Below are 6423 nucleotides of genomic sequence, written 5' to 3'. Positions count from 1 at the left end.
CTCCTCCCTTTTCCAGGCGGGGTCCTTGGATTTCTGTCCAGTTTTGTTGAGTTCTTGGCCAAGAAGGCCCGTCGAGAGAGAAATGTCTGGGCTCAAAGGCAGCCCCTGATGTCTGGAAGGCTTACGCAGCTTTTGACATCGCGTCGTTCTGGCCCTTCTTCCTCAGCGCCGTGGCACGTCCCAGTTCCTGGCCCGTTTTAGAGACTTGAGAAACCGAGGCTTAGCTGGAGCAGCCTTGTGCGTTAGGACGGGAGCCTCATAAGATGCAGGAGGGAGAGGCGGCATTCCTCGACGCGTCTGCTCCCCGCGGGGTCGCGGGGGAGCGGGAAGAGGGGCTCGGCCTCGCCGGTCCTGCAGCGGTCACGGACGGCTGGCCCGCAGCAAGACACAGCTGGGCCTTGGTGTTCTCTTGTTGAACATAAACAATTTCATAAAACATCATCAGGCTATGATATAGATCAAGACCAAAAAAAAAAAAAAAAAAAAAAAACCGAGACCACTCTGTAACCAAGTCTGAATACAGACAAAATATATGAACATTGTCCAAGCCACAAAAATAACCACACATGCTCCACCTCTGCTAATAAGAGTGATTGCTGCTTCTTCACCAATTACTAGTTTAGCCTTTTCTAGTTTTCCTGCCTTCTAGATAAGCTTTATCAAGATCGTGGACTTACCTCCTCTTCCTGACATCGTCCAATCCAGAGTAAAGCCCTGTTAGGTTTGCTCGGGGTGGAAACCCGGAAAGTATGTGTAGGATGGAATGCGGTTAATGGAAAACTTAGTGATCATAAGGCCTGTGAAACAACAGCCGCAGGAGTCTGGAGAGTTAGAAGGTTGTAAATCCAACTGTGACCACAGACGGTTGAGGCAACTACAGCAGGAACTGATTTAGAAAAAAATTCACTCTCTCCAGACTTCCATCCAAACCTCCTATAAAACCCACCACTCTCCCCTTCCTGGCATGGAAACTCTTTTCTGCCTCCACCCATCTGCACCCAGATGCTCAAATAAACAGCATTTTGCTACACCTGAGGCTTCATGTGTCTCTCAGCTCCAGATCTAACGAGCCCCGTTTCCATAAACATTCCCCCAGATCAATTAACAAACCCGAATCTTTTAAGTCCTTTCCAACATCTCCTTGCCCAGGTTTCCCACATTACAGTGATCTCCCTTGATGCAGTGAGTTAATAAACCCGATTCACTCAACTGCAGGTGCGGTTCTGGCGCTGTCCAGCTGTAGGACATTGGCAGGTCCAGCAAGCCTTCATGCTTCTCTCTACTTAGCTGCTCACTTGCCACTGTTTGAAACCTCTGCTGCTGTCTCCTCCCTTACAACAGAAATACTCTGAAGTGACAACACTCACCATCTCCAGTCCCTCACCTCCCACCCACTTCTCAGCACACCCCAACCTAGCTTCACCCCATAACTCCTCCAGAACTGTTCTTGCCAGGCTCACCAGTGACTTCCCACTCTTGCTAAATTAAACTGACTTTTTAAGTCATCATCTCACATGAATCCCAGCAATTTTGAATACTGCTGGCCTCTCTTTCCTGTTAGTTTGTGGGACACATGACTTTCTTGGCTGTACTCCTGTTCTCCGGCTGCTCCAGGTCTGTCCCCTTCAAAGGCTCAACTTCTTCTGCCTGGCTAATAATTGATAAAAGTCCTTAGGACTTGATCCTGAGTCCTCTCCTCATTCCGTACTCCTTTCTTGGTAATCTCATCCACATTTGGCTTGAATCACCACCCATCTGTAGTGGTTTGTTAATTAACATTTCCTACCATCTCCAGATCTACACGGTCAAATAAATAACCATGTGATATCTCTTGGATGCCTCAAATGTACCTCAAACTCAACATGTCCCCAAATGAATTAATTTTCTTTCCTCTCCACCCTCTCCCCTTCAATTTGCTCCCCTTCCAGGATTGACACCTCCCTCTCTTCCTGTTCCAGACCCCTTCTGGGAAGACAGATACTAACGTGGCCCCCAAGATCCCTGTCTCCGAGTATTCAACTCTTGTGTAGTCCCTCTCCTTTGAGTGTGGGCAGGACCTGAGTCTTGCTCTGGCCAACAGAATCCAGCAAAAGTGATAGGATGTATATGGTGATGTGTATACGATTCTTCAATACAGGGTTGTGATACCCACCCTACCAGCAGACTCTTCTTAAGAGAGTTTGAAGAAGTAAGTTGCCATCTTGTGGGCTGTGATATGAACAGGACCACCTGTCAAGGACTTGAGAGCCGGAAGTGGAGGCTGACTGAGCAAGTAGCTGGGACCACAGGCGCGCACCACCACACCCGGCTAATTTTTCTGTTTTCTTGTAGCGATGGCGTCTCATTCTTGCTTGGGCTGGACTCTTAACTCCTGAGTTCAAGCGATCCTCCTGCCTAAGTGTTTAATTTTTTTAAGCTGCTAAATTTGGAGGTAATTTGTTACACAACAATAGTAACTGGAAGAGAAATTTGGAACCCGGAGTGGAGGGCTGATCTATCAAAAACCCAAAACATACAGTATTGTTTTGAGGACTGGGCAGCTGGCAAACACTGGAAGGGCCCAGGAAGAATGTTGGTGGAACCCTGGTGGGCTCTGAGGCTGTTAAGAGCTTAAAGAAGGGGGGAGGAATGTTATTAGAAGATGGAGAAAAGAATATTATTGTTCTGTAGTGTGGAAAGTTTAGTAAAACTATTGTCCGCAGTAATATGGGAAATAGAATATCTATCCAATGAACTGATGAATCCGGCTACGGAGATTTCCAGGGAAAATGTTGCAAGTACCAACTACAATCACATGAAGGATCTCAGGCAAGAACTGCCAAGCCAAGCCCTTCTGGAATTCCTGATCCACAAAATATGAGCAAACTAAAGTGGTTGTTTTAAACTGAGAGAGGAGTTTTAAGTATACAATTCAGTGGCACTTAGTACGTTCACAGTATTGTGCACCCATCGCCTCTATCAATTTCCAAAACTTTTCCATCATCCTAAACAGAAACTGTGTACTCATTAATATCTCCCCGTCTCTCCGTCTCTCCAATTCCTAACCTCTATTCTACTTTGTCTCTATGACTGTGCCTATTCTAGGTACTTTATGTAAGTGGAACCACATGTTTTTGTTTATTTCACCCAGCATAATGTTTTCAAGATTCATCCATCTTGCAGCATGTATCAAAACTTCATTCCTTTCTATGGCTGAATAATATTCCATTGTATTTAATATAGATATACTGCAATTTGATGGAACATTCATCTGTTGATGGACACAAGTTTTTTTCCACCTTTGGCCATTGTGAACAATGCTGCTATGAATATTGTCTAGAAGTGTCTGAGACCCTGTTTTCTGTCTTTTAGGGCACATACCTAAGAGCGGAATTGCTGGGTCATATGGTGATTCTACGTGTAGCTTTTTGAGGAACCATGAAATTTTCTTCCACAAGACTCTACCATTTTATTAAACACATTCCCACCAACAATTGATTTCTGTATTTTTGATACAAAATTTTATGAACACCTACTTGTTAAATATTATAATTCAGATTAAGTTGATTAATGTAAATCAATATCTACATTTGGAACATTATATTAAAAATAAATATATTTTAAATTCATACTAAAAGCTTTTAGACAAATATGGTATCTAAAAAGCCAAGTGGTGCAATGTTCAGGAAAAGAAGGAAAATACATGTAGAAATGGATCAAAATTATAGGGGACAATTATAAGTTTGGCTAGAAAAACAGTATTCCAGCTATTGAAAATGACTGAGTCCTTTAACACTGATGTTATCAGAACAGGACTGCCATCAGAGTTAACTAAAGAATCTTTTTCAAGAAAATGAAGAGAAATGTTAGAAGTTTCAGAAACTAGTGACCGTATGTGTGAGTAAAAAGTAAAAAGATGCCATTTGAAGTAAGTTTTAATAATTCTCCATTGTGGCTGCTTCTTTGTGATAAGAAAAGAATGAGTTTAATAGAACACAAATCTAAAAAAGAACAAAATGTAGATTTTAGGGAATCTATTTCACATAATGGTCAAAGATTTTCTAAAGACTTTTTTCTTTAATGTTCTAATGGCAAGTTAATTCAGTGTGAGTAGCTTATTTATTCCAAAAGTTTGTCTTGGCCAGGCACGGTGTCTCACTCTTGTAATCCTAGCACTCTGGGAAGCCGAGGCAGGTGGATTGCTCGAGGTCAGGAGTTCGAGACCAGCCTCAGCAAGAGCGAGACACCCCACCCCCCCGTCTCTACTAAAAGTAGAAAGAAATTATCTGGCCAACTAAAAATATATATAGAAACAATTAGCCGGGCATGGTGGCACATGCCTGTAGTCCCAGCTACTCGGGAGGCTGAGGCAGGAGGATCACTTGAGCCCAGGAGTTTGAGGTTGCTGTGAGCTAGGCTGATGCCATGGCACTCTAGCCTGGGCAACAGAGTGAGACTCTGTCTCAAGAAAAAAAAAACACAAAAGTTTTGTCTTTATTTTTCATGCGTAATTTTCTGTAGTAATGCAACAAACTCAAATTTTTGCAATTCAAAAAAGGTTTCAAAAATTGGAAAACTTCAAACAGAATTTTTTTTGTTGGTTTGTTTTTTTAGAGACAGGATCTCACTCTGTCACTCAGACTGGTGTGCAGTGGTATGATCATAGCTCACTGCAACTTGGAACTCCTGGGCTCAAGTGATCCTCCCACCACAGCCATCTGAATAGCTAGGACTATAAGCATGTGCCACTATGATTAGCTAATTATTTGAGACAGAGCATTGCTCTGTTGCCTGGGCTGGAGTGCAATGGCCTCATCATAGCTCACTGCAATCTCAAACTCCTGGGCTCAAGGGATCCTCCTGCCTCAGCTTCCCGAGTAGCTAGCACTACAGGCACTCACCACCATGCCCAGCTAATTTTTCTACTTTTTAGTAGAGATGGGGTCTTGCTCTTGCTCAGGCTGGTCTCAAACTTCTGGCCTCGACTGATCCTCACACCTCAGCCTCCCAGAGTGCTAGGATTATAGGCCAATTTTTTTTTTTTTTTTTACTATTTTGTAGAGATGGGGGTCTCACTATTTTGCCCAGGCTGGTCTCTGACTCCTGGCTTCAAGTGATCTTCCCACCTCAGCCTCCCAAACTACTGGGATTACAGGCATGAGAGCCACTGGGCCTGGCCTAAACAGAATTTTTGACCAGGAAACTTCTGTGTTTTATTGTGATGCTTTTCTAAAATGGAAGTGTCCTTAAAAAAATATTCAGGCTGGGTGCAGCAGTTCATGCCTGTAGTCTGGGCACTTTGGGAGGCCGAGGCAGGAGGATTGCTTAAGGCCAGAAGTTCAAGACCAGCCTGGGCAACACAGCGAGACCCTGTCTCTACAAAAAATTTTTAGAAATTAGGTGGGCATGGTGGCGCATACCTGTAGCCCCAGCTACTCAGGAGCCCGAGGCAGGAGGATGGCTTGAAGTCAGCAGTTGGAGGCAGCAGCAGTGAGCCACGATCACACCACTGAACTCCAGCCTAGGTGACAGAGCAAGACCCTGTCTCTAAAATATAATAAAAAAGAAATAAAATATTCAGACTGACAGTTTAATAAATGATGTTTTGCAGAATACAATAAAATCAAATAAACAACAATAGATAATTGGAGTGATTTTAGATGTTACACTTTAAGCAAAAAATATTTTACATCTTAGAGAATCACAAAAAAATTATTGGAAGTCCACATCATGGCATGTTTTTAACTTTAGGTGAATTTATAGCTAATAATAAAAAGGATGCTTTATATGTACAATAAAATTAAAAACAAATGCATAATGCTACTAGAAAATCATGTTAGATTTGAAGTATATCAACAATAAAAGCAGCCAATACTTACTTTTTGATTGTATACCAGACGCCCATTGTGAGCAAGCATGCCAGACTATGAGGCATGCTCACATTAAGAAACTCCTAATAAAAGCTGTTCCCACTTTGTAGTTTGGTAATTAAAATTTAAAAAGTTGTATTGAGGCTAGGTGCAGTGGCTCATGCCTAATCCCAGCACTTCGGGAGGCCAAGGCCAGAGGATCACTTGAGTACAGTTGAGACCAGCCTAAGCAACATAGCAAGACCCCATCTCTATAAAAGATTTTAAAAATTAGCCAGGCTTGGTGCTGTGTACCTATAGTCCCACCTACTCCGGAGGGTGAGGTGGGAGGATCACCTGAGCCCAGAAATATGAGGTTGCAGTGAGCTATGATGACACCACTGCACTCCAGCCTGGGCAACACAGCCAGATGCCATTTCAAGGGGGAAAAAAGGAAGGAAGAAAGGGAGAGAGAGAGAGAGAGAGAGAGGGAGGGAGGGGGAAGGAAGGAAGAAAGGAAGGAAGGAAGGGAAGGAAAGGAAAAAAGAAGAAGGAAGGAAGGAAGGAAATGTTGTAATGACTTTATTGAAATGAA

Source organism: Eulemur rufifrons, chromosome 1 (genome assembly GCF_041146395.1).
Source record: "Eulemur rufifrons isolate Redbay chromosome 1, OSU_ERuf_1, whole genome shotgun sequence".
NCBI classification, from domain to species: domain Eukaryota; kingdom Metazoa; phylum Chordata; class Mammalia; order Primates; family Lemuridae; genus Eulemur; species Eulemur rufifrons.
Note: the sequence above shows the minus strand (reverse complement) of the source record.